The sequence below is a fragment of the Colossoma macropomum genome, unplaced genomic scaffold (genome assembly GCF_904425465.1).
Source record: "Colossoma macropomum unplaced genomic scaffold, Colossoma_macropomum, whole genome shotgun sequence".
In the NCBI taxonomy this organism is placed as follows: domain Eukaryota; kingdom Metazoa; phylum Chordata; class Actinopteri; order Characiformes; family Serrasalmidae; genus Colossoma; species Colossoma macropomum.
The window spans coordinates 1,267,520-1,288,849 of NW_023494894.1; positions in this window are offsets into that span (position 1 = coordinate 1,267,520).

The following is a 21,330-nucleotide window of genomic DNA, read 5'->3' on the forward strand; positions in this document are numbered from 1 at the left end:
GGGTTTTATTGCTTTGCCCCAATAAGGCAGAGAGGCCGAGCGGAAAGAGGGGGTGAAAAAAGAAAGAAAAGAAAAAAGCGTTAGACATAGGTCTGTTGCAGGTTATTAGATTACATTCAGGGCAATGAGAGGGTGGCTGGTAACAGGATTAGCGGATCTGTTGTTTTTGTGTACAGTGTTGGGGCGTGTGTAGTTGGGGTGTGTGTAATTGTGAGTGTGTGTGTGTGTCTTTGTCAGGGCTGAGAGTCACTTGCTAAATTCTCTGCGTCAGCGTCAGGCCGAAGTCATCGCGCAGTTTGGAGAGATCACCGAGGTCACCACCAACAGCGAGCCACTGGCCATCGAATCTGACCTTCCCTGGCAGGTACACATTAGCATAAAATATAAACATTTTGTAGCTGATGAGTCATTCTATGGAAACGTCCATTTCCGTGTCCCTAGCATTTACAGGTATATTACACTTGGAAAAACATGTTAGGGTTACAATTTATTGATATTTTAAAATAAAACAATAAGCCATTTTAACAATTACACCTTCTTGAGCCATCAATATTGCAATATTATGTAGAATTCCAAGCACCACAGAAGTGCTTGTCCTCACAGTCATGTGTAAAGGGTGAGTGCCATATTTTGAGATTAAAAAAAAAACATTTTTCTGCTATTTTAATTGCAAGAATCTATACCTGACTCTGAAATATATGATTTAAATGACATAAAGAAAACAAATGCCAAATAAATATTATAAAGTATGAAAGTTGTAGTCCCCAGGAGACGTGTCACTGGTATCTCTTATTTTGAAATAAAAATCACACTGATGACATCACATGGCTTCCTTTTACCTTTTTTCTGAAGATCTACGAAGAAAAGCACATGGTAAGTCTTTTTCAGTTATCAGAAATTTTCTCATTTAGCTCATGATTTCATATGAAGCTTTTATTTGAAGTCACTACTTTATTCTTAGGTAATTGTGAAAAAAATAGAATACAAATGGATTAAATTGCATATTTTAGTGAATATTTCATAATTGACAACATGTGGTTTGATGGTCTGTAGCAGCATTTCATTAAAAATGTCACTAGTGTTACTCTCTCTGGTGTTACCTTTCTTATGTGTAACACCAATGACGATCAGTAACACCAGTGACTCCTGTGGATAGATTAAAAACATGGACGTTTCTGTAGAATGACCCTGATATAGATTTTAGATGCTTAAAACTTCAGGGAACTGAGAGTATCAGCCAGTATAATTTTATATTTATATTATAAATTTTTTACTCCAATAGTTTTGGTTAAACAGTGTTTTACTGACAGATGTGACTGTTAGTTCCTAATGATCATGGCTCTTAAACTCAAATAAACAGCAGAAACCCACAGTCTTGAATAATAATTTGTAACTCTGGGGGCGGAGCTGTGTAGAATGCTATGCACTTCTGGGTTCTGTTTATAATGTCTTGTTAATATATATATATATATATTATATATATATATATATATATATATATATATATTGCACTTAGACTCTGTATCACTATCATGTAATTAAACAGTATCTACGGCATGTTGAGCTGGACAGTGACATCATCATCGGGAGGTTGCCAGTCACAGAGGTGCCAATGCCTCAAAAAGGTCATCAGTACTACATGATAATACTGCCTGTCATCTGTATTGCCCAATATTAACGGCCAACCAGTGTATCAGTCGGGCCCAATACACACATGAACAGAGATGTACACATGCTTGCAGGTATCATCTCATTGCAATGGTCATCTGTGCTAATGCTGTTTGTGGCTTGTGTTAGCTCCACTGTGAGAGATGCTGTGAAAGATCGTACTTTGTCAGCTGGGAATGTTCAGCCGTTTCTAAATGATGTAATGACAAGAAATTACAGAATGAAAAGGAAACATAAGCAGCGCTATTTGCCCTTCTGTTCTTTCCCTTCATTTTGCATGTGAGAGTGTGTCCTGACATGGGCATCAGCAAAGGCCACAACACATACTTTGTGGCCCTTCTTTCTTTCTTTCTTTTTTGCCATTAGTATCCTTTTTTGCTTTTTTTGCTAGTGGGAGTAGAGTGTAATGAATTAGATGACTCTAGTAAAAATAGAAAAATGAAAATAAAATTTGAGAAATTAATAAAATAGATAGAAAGAACAAACGTGAGGGGCACAGCCGTATTTATATGTATGTGTGGGTGTGTATGTGTGTGTTTGCAGTTTAAGATGCTGCTGTTCTGTCATGGTGCAGGCTTAGAGTTGTAATGATTCCTGTCTCAGGCAGGGTTTAGAGAGAGAGAAAAAGAGAGAGAGAGAGAGAGAGAGAGAGAGAGAGAGAGAGAGAGAGAGAGAGAGAGATCCGGCTTTGAGGACGGCTGTAAATGCAGTGAGATTGTGGTATAATTCCTCACACTGGCATCTCTGCCCCCAAGTCACCATTCCATTATCTCCCAAATTGCTGTGTTTCAGAGAGATAAAGATTTTTTATGGCTTGCTGACTTGAAACAACCAGCGCAGCCAGAAAAGCAATGGCTAACCTGCCATGCATAGTAATTTCATTGGTAAATGACAAAATCTTTGTTTATATGACATTTCCAAAATTACTGCGGCAGATGAATCTCAAATATAAAATGTCACATTTGGCATGCAAAACTATGAAAATATATTTCTGTGCAAAATTCATGGAGGCATTTAATTTAGAACGTGTTTAATAACTAAGCTTGCCTGCATCAGTAATCCTGCCTTCAGGTCCCAAAAAGATTGTCATATTTATTCACCCCCCCACACCTCCTTCAACTTAGTCTGAAGCCAAAAATTTTAAGGGTAAATGTTCATTGTTAATTAAGATTTACTAATTAAAATGAAAATAATTAACGAGAAAGCTTAATCTCGGAATATTAGGCTATACTTAGAAAGAAAGAAGTGGTCATGTTTCCTGTTTATTAAGGCTGTTTGTGATCTGTCAGCGTGTGTGCCTGAAAAGAGGTTTCGACGAAGGACGGCCTCTATGCCAAACGACTGAGCGAGTGAAAGAAAGAAAAAAGCGAGGGATGTAGGGGGAAGAAAAGAGAAGGAGAATGCAGAATGCTTTGATCTCGTCTGGAGGAGTTTTGCCATGTTATGGCACTTTAGGCAAACCCTGCCACCTCGGAGCTGGAGAATGGCCTCCCTTCACCTTTTACCTTCCTGGAAATCTCCTCTGTATGGGAGCAAGTGTATGTGTGTGTGTTTCTCCTCATTTTTTTCTCTAATGGCAGTGCTAACGTGAAGCGCAGGCCCTGCAAGGTCGGTATAGGCGATGGCAGGCAGGTAGACGTGTGTGTGTGTATGTGCTGATTTGATTTGCCGTGGAGGAGGTTGAAGTTTTTGCCCCTTCTGGATGGGATGTGTGGGCTAAAGCGCTTTGCCACCAATTAGCTGCGTAAAAGCGCTGAGGAAATCAGGTTTTGTCTTAGCAGGGAGGAGAGGAAGCTCAGCAAGGGGTTTGAGGGGGTTCAGGACGTTCAGGTTGGGGTTTGAGGGGGTTCAGCACAAAGATGAGTCTCCCTCTAAGCCAGATGGACCGCTCTCAGCGCACACGGCTATTATGTAGGGACAAACGGCCAGCCGCCATGGCCTACATGCTTTTCATGCAGCAAGAGTGAGTGTTTCGCTTTCTCTCTGTCTTGTTTCTCTCTGTGTCTCTCTCTGTCTTTCTCTGTTTGACTCTCTTACTTTGACTCTCTACCAGCCCCAAACTTTGGCCAACTCTTTTAAGAGCACCATGAACATAAGACAGTACCTGAATGTGGGCAATTGCTATGTTTGCTTACATAGCAAATGTAATATTTATTGAAATTAAAATTTGATGTTCCATAAAATTGTTGGATATTGCAAAGATGATATGAGAAGTGATAAATTGTGATTAAAATAGTGTTAGTGTTTCTGAGATTTTTTAAGCAAATAGCAAGAAATGCAAAATTACAAAAGCATCATTCACTATTGTGTGAAGTACAAAATAAAAATAATGAAATGGCTGCTTGAATTCGATTAAAATTGCAAGCACATTTTTATGCACTGTAAATCTGTTCGGCTTTTTCTATATAGACATTCAAAAATGACTTTTTTATTTTCTACAGGCCTCCAAAAATGAATAAATGGATATTTAATTCCTTAAAATGATCCTTCTGGTGATGCAGGTTTGTTGTGACAGTAGCCGTTACTAATTCACACATTTTGTACACAGCAATGGGATTAAGAATAATAATCATGTTTAAAGTATGTTTACATGTTAGTATTTAAGTACAGAGTAACTTTTGAGTGGTGCACATGTCTGTGTTAGTGATTTATCATTATCAAGATAATGATTAAAAATATGATTATAACTGTGCAGCCCTGGTTATGAAAGCTGTCACTAGAAGTTGGAGATCCTCTGTTGCTGGGGTGCTAGAAACAGACCTACTTGTTACAAGGATTTCTAATTGTCACTTTATTTTGCATGTTGATATCTATGCATACGCAGTCCTACTGCTGTAATACTGCTGTAGTCATGTGCACTATCATGAAAACAAACAAATGGGTGTTTTATTTAGTAATCAACAGAGAGGTCTAATGTGAGGAGCGTTGCTCATTTCTTAAGATTCTAATCATGTGACCATTTGTTCATCTTTATAGTCACTATACAGGCTCAACTGGTAAACTTAAACACATAACGCCATCATTATCTTTAGCATGAGGATAGCGTATTATAAGGAAGAAATATAGCAAACCCATAAAACTGCTCTGAATGCTGGCAAGCTCCAGCTCAGGCTCAAGTTTAAGAAGCTTGATAATTGTGAACTTTTAATCATATTAGTCAGTGAAGCAAGAATTAACTAAAACTATTGGAGCCTATTTCATTTTTGACCATATGAAATTATATCGGCCTATAATATTTGGGATTTCGTGTCAGTCAGGGCCTAAAATGCATACCTTGTCACGACCCATGACCTCATCTGCTCCATCTTCCTCATGCATTTTGTATATGCATGCAATTCAATAAGTGACGAACCAAATTTTAAAATGAAAATATAAATTTTATGTTATGATTTTGTCATTGTCATATGTTTTGACAATTGTACACTATTATGGCAGTTTGTAGATTAGTATGTGTTTGATGTAAGTGCTGGGTCGCTGACATCTCGAGGTATGTACAAAACACCCATGCATTACTAAAATGTTGCTGGTAAGCCACTTGCTTAATATTCTGAGAGTATTTCTGAATCAGTCATTCATTGATATTTTGCAAAAAATACTACATTTTCAGAATGCACCTACTGAAAATCAACACTCAACACTTTTTCCTCTCTAGTTGTTCTTGACAGCCTTAAATAATTCTCACATGACAAACACACTCCCCCAGACTGTATGAATCATGGTGTGTGTGTGTTAGAGAGCGGGAGAAACAGGGACTCCGTCTCCTTCCTGTGTGTGAAACACCAGTCGCTGTCCTCCAGAAATCAGACGAGACGTATGCTCCGGGTCAGCCTCAGCGCTGGCTCTGCTACAGGAGCCCTCAGAGAACCATCGCCCAACAGCACACACACATGCACACACTCACATGCGTATATGAGTGTTTGTGTTTTCCCTCCTACATCTATTCCATAGAGGCTTACACCCCTTCCACAAACACACTTATATTTAACTTCCACCCACCTAAAGTAATCCCTCACTCTTGGTGTCCCCGTTTTTTTTTCTCCCCCTCAATTTCATCTGAATATTGCTTACTGTATCACTCTCTGCATCCTCAAAATAGCAGTGCTGTGATGTTTGTGCAAGTGGAGTTGATTTATCATTGTTAAATGATGCGGTTGTATTAATCATACGTTATATTCTCAAGGGTGAGAGTGAGTTGAGTGTCTGTAAGAGGAGAAGAAATCAATCTCTCATGTGGTTGCAGGCTGTTAAAGCTGATTTCTATTTCTCTCTCTATGTCTGGCTCCATCTCTCTCTCTCTCTCTCTCTCCTTTCTAAGTCTCTCCATCTCTGTCCATATACTTCTCACTTTGTCTTCCTCACTTTCTTTTAAGAGCTATCCTTCTATCTTCCCCTATGCAAATGAGGTATAGTGTTATATGTTGTCAGTTTATTCCAAAATGTAAATAGAATATATTGTGATTGTCAGTATATCCCAAAATACACATAGAATAAATTCTACTATACTGTATTCTCCATTTCTGTCTGTATCCCTCTCACTTTGTCTCTCTTGCTCACTCTTATTTTCTCCTGTAACTATGAAAATAAAAGATTTTGTTTTAGGTTGTCAGAATAGTCAGTTTCAATTTCAATTATATTCAGTAACACATCACTGAAGGAAGATGGCTACTGAACACCTACGTAAGCCTTTCATGATGCAAACCTATATAAACATTTTATAAAGACTTATTCCAACAAATGTCACTTCCTGAGGTGAAATGACATCACGACTGACAAAATCACCCTTTTATTGGTATCTGCTTATCCCTTAGTCTCTCTCTGTGTCTCTAGGTGGAGTGGGTGCGGACTCCTCAGCCGGTGGAGGTGTGTGTGCTGTTTGCGCGGGCGGTGAGGGAGAAGCTCTGCAGCGGTCTGTACAGTGTGAGTGTGTCCCTGCACAGTCGGCTTGGCGGCCCTGCACTGCACTGGTCCCAGCTGAAGGAGCAGCAGTGGAACGGTGCCACAGAACCTGTGGAGCACAAGGGCCGCTTCTGCGACACTGACCTGCAACTTAACCAGAGCTTCTGTATGGTGAGCGAGCACCAGCAATGACATTTTGAATGAACATGAAGTGATGCAAAATATATCCAAAATATTAGTAAATTGCTGTTTTGCATTAAGAAAACATTTTATTGCTGTCAGAACAAAACCTTATATCTACACTTTTGTTGTTTTTTTGTTTTTTAGTGTAGTTTGAGGATGCCAGCTGCCCTTTGCACTGTGTGGAATTTTTATTTTATTTTATAAGTGGACCAATAGAAATAGTTCAAACATTACATTAGAGTAAATTGAAATTTTACTTAAAGGTCCATTCCAGCCTAAAACTAGAGTTTAATATGTTATTTGTTGTGTTATGCAGTGTTCTGCAACGCAGCATTATACCCCTTAACGTCATCAGTTTAACAGAATTCACGATTTAATATCGTCTTTATGTTTTTGTTCATCAGTGTTTCCTCACCACAGTACATGCATTCTGCATATACATCATACAACCACTGAGGATCCCTGTGGTGTCAGCCAACGTTAACTGGCAGTCTAGCCACTGATCTGTAGGCTAATAAATACATCTAAGCTAGCATTACCTCAGTTGTTGCAAAAAATCATAAAGAAAAACACAAATGCAAGTTTGAGTCATTCTACAGAAAAGTCCACTTTTTTATCTATCTATAGAAGTCACTGGTGTTACCGATCGTCATTGGTGTTACACATAAGAAAGGTAACACCAGTGACATTTTAAATGAAAAATGCATTTTACAAAATGGCTGCTACAGAGCATCAAACCACATGTTGTCAATCATGGAATATCCACTAAAATATGTCATTTAATTCATTTGTATTCTGTTTTTTCACAGTTACCTATGACTTCTAGTGACTTCAACTAAAAACTTCATATGAAATCATGAGCTAAATGAGAAGATTTCTTTTAACTGAAAAGGCCCAGTGGCCTTACTATGTCTTTTCTTCATAGATCCTCAGAAAATAGGTAAAAGGAATTCAAGTGATGTCATCAGCCAGCTACCTTGCAGATTTGAACTATTACCGTGTTGTCCTCCTCATCTTATAAAACATTTCTGTTGTTTCAGTAATTTGTTCTTTTGTTGTGAGGGTGAATGAAAAAAGAAAAAAAACAACATCCTGCCCCCAAAATGGTTCAAACCAGAAAGTCTCACTCAAGAGGCCACTACAGCATCACTGTAGGATGCAAGTAAACATGTTTATATCAGATGTAGCGATAGTATGAGTTTTTGCATTTTGATATCCCTTTAACTGAAATAATGCAATTGTAAATTATGAAGCATCAAAAGAAGACAACATGTCCCAAAACCTTTGACAGGAAGTGAAGCAGCAAGTGAAGGGTATCAAAATACAACACTGTTTTAGCAGTGAGGTCAGACAGTGGAATATCAGGAAGAGATTAAGAAAACTTAAAACAGTAATGTGTGTGTGTGTGTGAAACTGGGAACACAGTGAGCCAAAGTGTGCAAATGGCTTCTCAGAATGTCAAATAACTGTGAAATACAGGGTGATTACAGCGATGCTCTCATATTGGAGCATTGTGTCTTTGGCCTTAGATGGGCTAAAATGAAGGCACTTGCAGGTATAGAACTGCCCATATTTATCTGCTTATTTGAAAATTTGTAAGTTACATCCCAACCTGTTTCAACAAGTCTGTGTTATCTTCCATAGCCTTTTTAATCTTTTCTGAATTGTCGACTAATACATATTTACTGTATTCATCTCAAAGAATGGAGATGTTTTAGGATGGAGCTGGTTCAGCAAGGCCTTCTCCATAAGTTTAAGAGAGAGGTAGAGAGTGCAAGAGGGAGGGAGAGAGGTAGAGAGTGAGTTTAAGGAAAACAGAGATGATGACAAGTCTTTCAGGATACAGACGTGTGATGAGAAACACAAAACACACTCTTCATCTGAAAGTAATTCTGACAACGAGGGTTTTCCATTAACACTCCCTCGTCCGCAGAGGGAAGGGTGGGGGGCGGCGTGTAAGGGAAAAATCCTTTGAAGTGAAATCCAAAGCCGAAATTTGCTAAATGTCTGTCTTGAAAACAAACAGCAGTTATCTGTCTCAGTCTATCACAGCAGTTGATTTGCTGTCGATGCAGCGATAATTAAGCCACGGGTCTCACATGTGTATATATATACCACGTTATGAAAACTTAAATAGTACTGCTTGTGTTGAGAAGTCTTTGGAAAGTGCTCCCCTATTCACACTAGAGCACTGTATAGGGCTTAACGATATTGGGCACACATTGTCACATTGTGATATCTTAAATTATTTTGCAATAAATATTGCGAAATTTGAAAAATAAAGCAGCAGCATAGTGCACTTGCGATACATATTCCAATATATTGGAAATACATTTAATGATGATTTTGAAATGATATAGTTTTGGATTGGCCTATATTGGCCTAGCTTATTTTTGACCAAAGTTATTTATGTTTTTTGGCTCATCCAAACACTCAAAGAATCAAGATGTTTTGCTTACTTTTCACCCATTTGACCCAGCTCTATTTCATACTGGTTCATTGGACTTGTCAGTGATTTTTCATGAATGTCCTTAAGCCAACTGCCAACATTTTAATGGTAGTGTGTGTAGGAGAGTGTTGAGTTGGTGTGGTCTGGGCTTAAGGGGGTTGAAAGGCGTCGTATTAGAATGTACTGGAGAAAGCTCTCGACTTTACTTGAGGGATCCAATATGAATAAAACAGCAACTTCTCAAACATGACATTTCATCCATGAATGTAAATCAATGTGGAGCTTTATAATTCATTTATATAAGGGCAGAGCGTTTTATTGGAATGAGGATGAAAGAACAAATGCTGGAGAGAAATGTATAGCATCTCCTGCAGAGGTATGTAAACTCATGCTGGCAGAATATGGAAAAAGAAAAATATATTTTAAAAGAACATTTTAACAGTATTATAAAGTTTCATAAGTAATGAATTTCATAAGCAGCTTTAAGGACCCATATACTGAGAAAAGCAATAATGAACTTGCCATGGAGTACATATAATGCACAATATGTACATGTGCCATGCTATTAAAATGTGCAAACTGTATGTCCATGCTTGATGTTAGGGAGTACAGCCTTAGGCTAATGCTAGTACTGTCAGTTTCTAATTGAGGATTTATACAATGATGTGTATCTTTTATGCTGTCATTGGTTTTATACTTCCAAGTACATTATTGTTGTGCAGATCCTGATTAGTGCTGCAACGATTAGTCTACAAACTTGACTAACAATTTGTTGATGTGAATTTCTTTATTGCCGATATGTTCTTTACTGAAGTTAATATTGTTAATATGCACATTAGTATGGTGTCTGTCCTTTCACTGCATCATGAGAATAAATTGTTTGTGGCACAGACAGAACAAGGCATGTTTATTTAAAAAATCACATAAACCAATCACAAAATAATTACCTAACCTGTCATTATGGTTTACTGTATTATCATGATATTGTGTTACACAAAAAAACGTTTTACAAAATATTTTGAGTGTTATATAAATATATATTCTGTCACAGAACACTAAGACCTTTACCAACAGTTACCAAGTGTAGCTGCTCAAACATAAGATACAGCGTTGAACATACAACATGAAACTACTTTACCAACATATAAACGGCATATACTGCAACTGTATCATGTAGTCATCATGAACACATGGACTGAGGACAAGTGAACCTTGTAACAGATGTTCAGGTAAACTTTGTTGTGTGTGTGCTGTAAATATACTGTGAATCATTCAGTAAATATTTCACCCTAACACTGAAGTACTGGGCTACTGCAGCCCTAATTCAGATTTAAAAATACTTGGAAAAAATGGATATAAAAGAAATTGTAATCTCCAGTTTTATCTCTTTCAGTATCACATCTGCCAAAAAGAGTCTAAAGGTACTTTTAACACAAAGATTAGAGTTAACTCTCTCTCTCTCTCTCTCTCTCTCTCTCTCTCTCTCTCTCTCTCTCTAATTTGGCTGTAGAATGCTTAGCGCTCCATTGAGAGCTCTCCCTGCATCCTGTCACCATCTCCCATCCATCCTCCAGCTCTCCATTACTGCCAATCCTGCTGCTGTTTTTGTTGTTTTTTTTTCTGCTGCTGTTTGTTTTGGAGAATCTGATTTTGAATCAGATTCGCCCGTGATTGGCTGGAGTGCCCACGTTAGAGCTCTCTTTCTCTCTTTGGTGCTTTCGGAGAGGAAATGAGGAATTAGCAATAGTAGGTGGAATGTGGCAGCTTATCATTTTTTTTCTTTTCTCTCCTTGATTCTTTCTTTCTTTCAGTCGTGCATTTCTCGTTGGTGTGAAGGGGAAGCGCTGTGTGGAGATTTGATCTGTCTTCTGGATTTGAGTGTGGAGGCACATGACTGTCTGTCCCCACAATCTGAAGTGTTTACTTTAAGTGGGATGCGCAAGCCTCAATAGTCCAGGCAAGGCTGAGGATGATAAGCGAATCTCAGGCTGCTTTGCCAGCTGTGATTGTTTCGTCTTGAGTTTTGTAGGCCCCTCATCTCTCCTGCCATTGTTCCGGAACCTCCACGGCTCCTCTGTCCTCTTAGCTAAATCGTTTAATTGATTTCCTTAAAAGAGGGAAAGAGACCAGCTCAAGTGAAGCAGGCCTACGTAAATGTCTGTTTTTTTTTTTTCCTTCCCCCCTCATCTATCCCCCCACGCTCTCGCCCCACTTCTTCTAGAGTTTGCATAGAAAACACCAGTCTGTTTTGAATGAAACATGATCGTTCTAATGGTTTAATAGCCGGTTCCCTCTAAAGCCAGGGTGTAGTGATTTGCAGCATGTGGTTCTAACCATCCCACATGAGAAACTCCTCTAGTTTAGGGCATTCAGTCAGGCTGCAAACATGGAGAACCTCATTCCACTTCTTTTTTCTTTTATTTATAGAGATGGCACCCATCTGATATCCAGTGCAGTTATCAGGCCAAAACAACTAGAAAATGCTGGATTGTATATCAGAGAGGAAAAAAAATATGAATCCAGTCTAATTCGGTAGCAGATCTAGCTTGAAACATCCCAGAATTGTACAGCCAAGTAAAGTAGGTCAAATGATAACAGTAGCCACACATGACCTAACAAAAGCTGTGATTTTGTATTAGTTATGTTGGCTGTATTTCTTCTTATAGGGTAATAGAATTAAGTATGTTAAAGTGTTTGAGCAGTTGAGCATGTCAGTGTTAGATGGACGTATTGTAAAGCATTTGTAATATAGCTCATTGTTCAACTTAGTGATTTTTAAGGAAAAAAAAAATTATAGGTATCACCTGAAACTCAAGGTCTGGAAAGAAAAAGTGGTAGGGAGAGAGGGGCACAATCTAACCTGGAGTAAAGTGTAACGTATATTTTATGTACTTACACAAACTGAAGTAGAATGTGCTTTTGGTCATCTTCCTGTATTCCTATGGCCATGTCATCTGCTAATTTTGATTTACCATCAGTACAGTTTTAGGACCATAAAATTACTGAATTGTGCTCTTTCATCTGTTCCCAATACAAAAAAAAAAATTAGACGCTTAAGGAAACCTTTTTGCAGGTTAACAGTGTCTTCTCTGGAATGTTCCTTCACTTTTAAAGAGAACCACGTTTGACAACTAAACATATATATATATATATATATATATATATATATATATATATATATATGCAGCTAGCAGGTATCAGCAGGCTGGTATCCATGCTAGGCTAAGGGCTAAGTATGAATAATCATTCCTTCCATATCACTCTTTACTGTTCACTCCCTTGACAACAAACAGGACTGACATTACCTCAGACTGAAGCTAACTGCACAACCAGAGGTGAGGAATTCCTGCAACATCTCTGACTCAAAACAGGCATTTTTTTAACTGTAAGTTGCATTATCTGCACAAATTAAGGAAAAATTTAACCAGTAAACCAGATCAATCTTGATCTGTATGCATATATTTCATGTACAGGTTGGAAAGCGTATTAGGTTCAAACAGCATATAATTGTATTGAATTAGCTGTGTCTTGCATTTATTTAGAAGAATTCTTAGCAACTTTTACAACTAGCCCCTCTGTGTGTTACAATTAACCCTATGGGATAAGTTCTCAGAATACATAATAATTGCACTCCTGCTGCTTTCGGCTGAATTGTTCATAAACAGTAGGTGCTAGGAACAAAGTTTGCATTGTCATTTGTAGCAGAGCTATGCAGATTGCTTGTATAAAAATGATTAATTTTGTTCAAATACTTTTAAAATGATTTAGCAAAAACCAAAATGTGCGCCGCTCCTATCATGCCATCTGTAATCGTTTCCTCTGCCTTACTCTCTCTTTTCCTCTCTGTTTTCTCACTGATATTTATAGCACTTTGCTTATTCTTTCAGTAAATTAGGCATATGAAATAAGTTTTTTTTTCCCAATATGCATAATGTGAGAGATTATGGAATAAATTTGAAGCCTGAGTCAGAGAACGGTTGCCGTTTTTCAGGTGCAAGGAAGCAGTGTTGGGGAGGGGAAACACGTGATGAATGTGATAAAACAAGTCTCTTCCGTTTGCCATTCCGACTAATAGAGGGATGAAATATTCCCCGGCATGATTGATGAAGTGCTGAGCTCCTCTCTGTCACTTCATTTTTTAACGCTGCGATGCAGGTCTGTCTCCCACTCTTCCAGTAAATAGGAATCCATGTTTGTTAAGCGTGTGAACCCCAGCATGGCTGTCAGCTTGTGTGCATGTTACACATGCTACAATAAATCATGGCTAAATCCTTCTGAATTCCCTCTTAAATATGTGTTTTTTTTTCTGGCATGCACTCAGTTTTCACCTCAGCATGTGCCTCCAAACATTACGGTTATGTGGTGTAAATTCTTGTGATCTCCACACCTTGGCCTCTCTCCCTAGCACAGAAAGCGGAATGGAAATAAAAATGTGTGATCGTCGTGACCCACTGTTTGCTAAACCTAAATATGCCCCCAGTGATTTGACACAGTTTGATGTCATGTTTACACCTTTTTTGAAACAGATGAACTGGTGCTAGAGTGGTAAACAATTCAGTTTATCTGTTTTCAGTTTTATTTGCATAGTGCTTTTTAATATTATCACAAAGCAGCCTTACAGATATGTATGGGCTCCTAATCAACAAACTGTGGTTTCGAATTGTGAGGATGATAGAAAAGCTCTCAAAGAGAATGTCAAAGAAACACTACAAGAAGGCAAGAATCAAAAAGAGAGCCCGTTTTACTGTAGTAGCAGTAAATAATGATGTAATTGACAGAGATGGCATAGATGAAATAATGACAGTCAAATTCATTTATGAAAGCCTAAACAATTTAATGCCTTATAGAGTTGATTCAGTGCTTGTTTTTGGAGGTTAGTTCTTCCTTCTTAAATCAGTTTCTTGTAAGGCTGCAAAGTATATTGTTTATTAGTTGTTATATTGGCCTTCTTAATGCTGATATTATAGAAGAATGCAATGTGTGAATGAGCTCTGTAACCATTCGATGTGTGTTTTGGAGCAGCCCTTACATGCCCCAGGTCTGTTTCTGTGGCTGTTTGGATCAGTCAAGGCTTTTACATGATCCCTCAAATGTCATTTTGGTTAAAAATGACGCAGGTTAGAAATGTCAAAGCTTTACATCAGGGATTCACTAATGTATTTTTAGTATATTGCAAGTTATATGGTAGCTGCAGTAGATAGCAGTATAATTGCAATGGTATTTTGCCCATATTGTGCAGCCCTTAATGCTTGTGCATGATATTTAAATATTCAGATAAGCAGGAATACTTACCTTTTAGATTTTTTAGAACTTGACTGTTGGGTTTTAATGTCTTTGTTGTGGATTATAAACTTCTCACATATGTCTCTCTCTTTCAGGTCTTGCCTGCATCATGTGACCTCCTGCCCTCTACTGTTTTGGTCTTCAGGCTTTTGTGCTTGCCCAGTGAGCAGAGTCCCGTGAGCACCTTGATGGGCTGGGGGGCGTTCCCCGTGTGTGACTGCTCTCTTACCCTTATCCAGGGCAGTTTCCGCACCCCCCTTCTCCGGGGTCGCCCTCACCCAGGTCTCGACCAATTCAGTAAAATAGAGAAGCTGCTCACCACTGACCTGGACAACTGGCTCTGCAACCTGTACTTCAAGGTGCATCTTTTGGATATATTTATTGAATGTGGAATGAATAGAGTAAATGTTATTTTCCAAACCTGCCTGTCAAGCTAGAGCTGTCCTTGAGTAATGATTCCCTTAGTCAACCAAAAGGCTTGATTTTCAACTAGAAGTTGATAACCCTCACCTCCCAATTTATATAGTGTTATATAACATATATAACATGCATATATATATATATATATATATATATATATATATATATAATATTATAAAAACACAGTATATATATATTATTTTATATACGTTTATATAGATATATAATAGTTGATATTATACATTAGCCTTCCGCCCGATGACAGCTGGGATAGGCTCCAGCACCCCACCACGACCCAGAAGGATAAGCGGTTTAGATGATGGATGGATGGATGGATGGATGGATATTATACATTATGTATGCTATGTGATTATATAGCGCTGTAATTTATGACACTGTAAGAAAACATTATGCTTTAGCTCAGAACTTTTAGTTTCCACCTTACATTGAAACTCTCATATTGAGGGATCTAGTTAAGTATGTTTTTTTTGCACTGTTTAAGCATAAACTGCAATATAGCATAACTGTACCTATCTTTTTTCTTTTAAATTGTACATCATATTCAAAGTTTTTCTGTAAGTAAAATTTTGTATGCAATGTTTAAAATCTAATGTCTTACAATCCTAGAGTCCTCTTTACAAATATCATAGTGAGTCCATGCAAAGGACATTTTTAACATTTTTGCAGAGTGATGCTTAAATGTGTACTCACACACAGTGTAGCTACATAATCTAAGCCTCCATTTGTATTTACATTTTTAACTACAATTCACTAGTTTAAGTGGACACATGAGTAAATAGATAAATAAATACAATGAGTTGACTGACGTTCCTTTCTAACCAAGAATACTATGAATGATTAGTGGACTTCTTGATAAAAATGACTTTATTCGTTAGGTATTTAACATGATTTGCCCTGCACACAGCATGCATTTTTATATTCTTCTTTCATCTAACACCTGTTATGACAAGAGACATTTCAATCTAAAGCCCCTCGCCTTCTAATACTGTATAGTATTATCTCAAGTGTCCTCAAAATATTTGTAACTTGAGACTTTGAAACTGTAAAAGAAAGATGACTGCTGAGCCCTGTTAAAAAAATTAGAAAGAAAACTTGTTTGAACTAGTGGGCCAACATAGTCTCCTCCTGTGAGTTGCTTGGAGAATAGGAATCTGTTTGAGAGAATCCGGCCTGGGGTGCATGTGTGTACACGTGTGTGTATGTGCGTGTGTGTGGATGCGTGTATGTGTGTGTATGTATGTAAATGGCTCTTGCGAGGAAATTGAAAATTGGAGCCAGATTGTAAACAAACCGCATCTTTACTAAACATATCCGGACGCATTTGAGGAAATGCATTGATCCTGTTACTCAACAGCTTAATTGAATTAAGAGACAGAACAATGGCTTCTCTCAGAGCATGCTTGGATCTGCTTATCCTGTCTCTATACACCACTAATGAATGATGGATTAATATCACTAATACACTATTAAAGGATAATGGAAGTGAAGTCACTGTAACGAATTAGCCAGTAGAACATCCTGGTATTGGAACCTGATGATACTGAAAATATGCAGGAAGGAGGATGTAGATTATGTTGTGCAACCTCTGCATGATAGCAATCTTCTGTGCTTATTGGTCCTGGGCATTCCGGGTAGACCGATCATGAAATCTGTTCTTTTTGCATTCTGTTCAAAAGACTTTATCAGACTGACCACACAGTGCTCATTTTTTGGAAAATGAGTATGGGCCTTTTAAAGAAAATGTAACTTGACTCTTGGGTTTTAATATCTTTGTTGAAACTGCTTTAGGCTGAATAGGCAGTTATATGTAAATATGTTGGTTTTCATGACATCACAAAAGCTTTGAATACCAAACAGTAAGATTTGGACTATATGGACTGGGGAGTGAATGGTACGTTTTAAATCTTGAACAATGTTTACATACAACATCGAACTCCTTTATTTAAGAAAAGGGGAGGCAAATGCTGTTTTTAGGGGCCCTTTAAAATACCTACAGACTTATTTTGCATTTGAAAACTTAGTGCTAGAGCACTTACACACTAAAAAGGACTGATTACAAAAATTTTTATGTATCATATATATATAGTATCATGAGAAAATATATACGTATCACTTGATGATACATATATATGTAAGGCTATCATGATGACTTGATTAAACTCAGTTAAAAAATGTATGGTTTACTATGTGTGTTTCTAATGAATCAGCCTTGATTAATTTTTAAATTTCGTTATGATTAGGGATGCATATGAGAATTGTGAGCCGATACAGAGATATTTTTCACACATTTATGTGCCAATACACATATGTATTTATAGAAATGTAGATATTGGAAATCTACATGCATTAGCATTATGGGAAAAACATTTATTTCTATATGGCTAATAGAGTAGCTCAAGGTCGTCTAAATATTCTTCTATATATGCAAGAAATACATCTTCATATATATTGTATATATTATTTATATCAGCCTAAAATATTGCGCAAATCTAAACATCTATCAGTTGCCGATAATTTCTTTTTAAGTAATTATCTGCTGATTCTCCTGTGAATCCAATATCATTGTGCATTCCTTATGACACATTTTAATTAATCAGTTTAGATCCAGTTCATATGCTTTGAATGGGAACATCAGTTTTTGCCCTTTTGCCACACAGTGTATTTATATGTATTTTTAAATAAATCTTTTTAAAAGATTTCTTTTTTCTTTATGGTATTTTGGTATTTTGAAAGTCTATGCATTTAAAATGTTCAGTTAAGTCCATTTTTATTGTTTGGATTTTTAAAACTCTGATTTCTCTGTGTGTAGGTTAGGAGGCTCCCACGAGGTGTCCCAGTGGTTCCGGAGTGCACAGTCACCCTGCAGATACCCCCTGGTCTCCAGCCGAGCTCCAGTGAAGGGACCCCTCCTGACGTGGCCGTCTCCGCCTGCTCTTCCTCCTCCCTGCCAGGTAGAGCCCCTACCCCCCTGCATGGGGAGAAATGCCAGCGAATGTCATGCACCCCCTGCCTAAAAACACACGCATGCACACTGTATCAGAGTGGCAGGTGCCAGGGTGGATCTGCTGGGGCATTCATGCAGAGAAAATAAATGATGTTCCTCTGTTTAGCCTCCTCAATGTCCCCTGAGAGAAGGCTCTAGAAAGAAGCATCACATGCTCCAGATACACACTATTTAGTATCATTTCTACACTAGAAAGATGCTCTAGTGCAATTTTATCTGAGACCTGGGTATTGTCTGTTCAGGGTTGTGTTTGCCTGCTCTTGCACACATGATTCAATTCATATAATTTTCAAGCTCTTTATGACTAGGGGTGGGCAAAATAGCAAATAGATAATATTGCATTAATTGACTGTACTTCATTCAGTGCTCCAGCAAAACAGTGGTGCCACATTTGAAAAAATGCTAAAACCTGTGAATACAGTTTTTGATGGTTGATGTATCTTCTATACATTTGTGCTTCTATACATTGTCAGCTTTTAAACCCATTCATAAAATTACATATAAAATACAGTGCCAGTATTCAGAAAGCTTTAATAATTATTCTAAATTTATTAATGCAAACTTAAATATCATCTGATACCATGGTATATTTGGAAAATATTGATATTGGAACTTATTTTTAACACCCAGCTATAGGAGTGGGCGATATGGCAAAAATATAGCATGTTAATACCTCAATACATTTTCACAATATATGATAAATATCATGATATTTAGTTTTTCTGAGATTTAACAGGTTGGAACAGAGTAAAAAAGAAACATGCTATTGAACATCATTCAAGGTTCATATGCTGCACTGCACAAGATATACTTAACCAGGATAAATTCTGCTCTCAATGTTATAAAAGTATTCAGCTAATCATTGTTCTTATAGTAGCCATGATATTCTCAAAAAGCATATTTTGACATAATGTGATGTTATTTATCATAATAAAAATATTGTGATTTTGCCACCGCTAGCACTGAGTACATTGTTTTGCAGTGTTTTTACGGCACAGAACATCTATTTTAGCAAAGCCAAGCAATTTGATCCTCATATCAGGTAAAACCATGTATACCACATGGAAGGCCAGTGTTCTTTGTTAATACAATAATATCATAATACAATATCCCCTCCTTAGATCACATGGCCATATTCACCATGATGTCATTCACTGTATTTTCTTGACAAATAAAGGCTAAAATTTAGGAAATACCATACAGTTCCAAAATCAGAATCTGCAGTTAAAGACTTGGGTTCCCACATGATAGAGCTAAGTATGTGAGGAACCTCTAATAGGAACTCATTCAGCCTCATCAGGCATTATTAACATCTTGATATTTTGAGTTGGTGAATGTTTGTTTGGGGAACAGCAGATGAGTGTGCAGCGTCTCATACCGAGATTAAAGTATAGAAACATGTTGTGTGTGTTCTGGGATTGTCTGAGGGGCTGATTCAGACACAGGACGGGGGACTTGCAAATCCACACTGCACACAAGTATTAGCAAACACGTCAGCAGCTTTCACCTTGGAACAGACCAAGTCATGTTTTCTTTTAGCAAGTTGCAGTCAGACCATAATGCCATGATGTTTTTATTTATCTGAGGTTTGCAAGTTAGCGGGACCTCTGTGTGATGTTTTCTGGACTTTTTGTGCTATAATGACATAACTATTTTCTCTTTTGCTGCACTGTTGTATTCACTATGTACTATATTTTCAGCATTGCATCAAATTATTGTGTTCGCTGATATTTGGAGTGCTGTTGTGATTTCAAGACCTAGCAGCACAATCAAAAGCACAAAAGCTTCTTAAATAGCTGATGGTTGGCTAGTTGTGTACATTTATTGTAGAGGCATTCCAGAGCCCGACCCCTATAAAAATGTTGTGCCTGATGATGATTTTAAGGAGCCTAAACTGATAACTGATAATATCAGCCAAAACAGTTTAAACATAGTCCAGTAGTTGGTTAAACAATGCTTTACTGATGTGGCTGTTACATGTCAACTGTGCCATTTCTTAAAGTCGATTGTTAATTAAAGTAAATTGGAAATCACTTACTTCCATAATGTGGCAAATTTCCAAGTAAAACATGCACTGTTCGCTCAGTGTTTTGTTTGACAGGTGGGGGTGGTAGGAGTGGGAGGTAAAACATGTTATTATTGGTTAATATTATTTTCACCACCCAATTTCCTTTGATTAAATAGCTAATAATTTGAAGATGTTTCAGAGGCAGGCAAACATCATTGCATTTTCACGTCTTAAAGCCAGTAATTTTGTTTGCCATCTTGTCCTGCATTATTTCAAAATCTAAAAAAAAGTCTAAAAAAGTGTTTTGCTTATATGGTCACCAAATGTGAACACAGTGCCTGATTTTCAAGGCATCATTCTTGCCATAAAATGTTAAAGAGTGCTGCAGACTAGGAGAGCGGCCCTGGTTAGCATTAGCTTAGCTTGCCTGTTTCAGCTAGCATAACAGCTCTGCTAAACCTTTTCCTTCGTGTTTAGATCTGTAACTTGATCTGTAGCTTAACTGGTGCTCTGCTGACACAAATTTAGATGATAAAGATTAATGTCTGAGAGAGCAAAAGTCGGTGTAGTGTTGGAGAGACAGGAAGCCGAAATCAACCCTGTTCTGTGTTGTTTGGGACTGTAGTTTTTTGGCTAAGCTGAGAGTTTAGTTAGCAGGCCAAACATGCCACACAGCACAGGCTTGGTTCCAGCAATCTGTTGCTAAACTGAAATGTGTTTAGAGGATATCTGAGAGTGCAAAGTCAAGTGACCAGTGTTGGAGTGACTGGCTCTGATTTTTCCCCTCTGTCTATCACCACCACCTATTGTTGAGCTCTCACACCACCGACCAGTGAGCTCCGCTGTTTACATGTCTTTTGTTCACCAATACCGATAAATCCATAGGACCTCAGTATCAGCCTATATTGTTGGCTTAATGATATATTGATTGGGCTCTAGAAAAGGTGTGTATGGCGAAAGAAAGTCCACGTCTGTGATAACGAGCCATTATCTTTCCTTACCTGCGGCCCCCAAAACTGCACCCTAAAACTGTTCCTCTTTCTCTGAGGTCAAGGCATCAGACAAATCAAACGCAGGCTCATTTGGTATTGATCTAGCAGGAAAGGACGTTGCTCTGCTAATAATATAGTTTTTTTTGCAGCACTCATCTTTATTTAACAGAGTGGAGTGTAAAAAAAGTTTCTGCGGTGCTTTGCTTTAAACATCACACAGGCTTTTTAATTACAAATGAGTTGTGACAGGTCTGCTGGGTAGCAACCTGTCCCATTTTAAGCGTGATGCCGGCTGACAGCTCCGCGCTGATCTTCCGAGTGCCGAAACATGTGGAAGAAATTGGTCTTTTACATTTCACAGCTTGTCACTTCCTCTCTGCCGCGAACTTTGACCTCCCACCGTGCT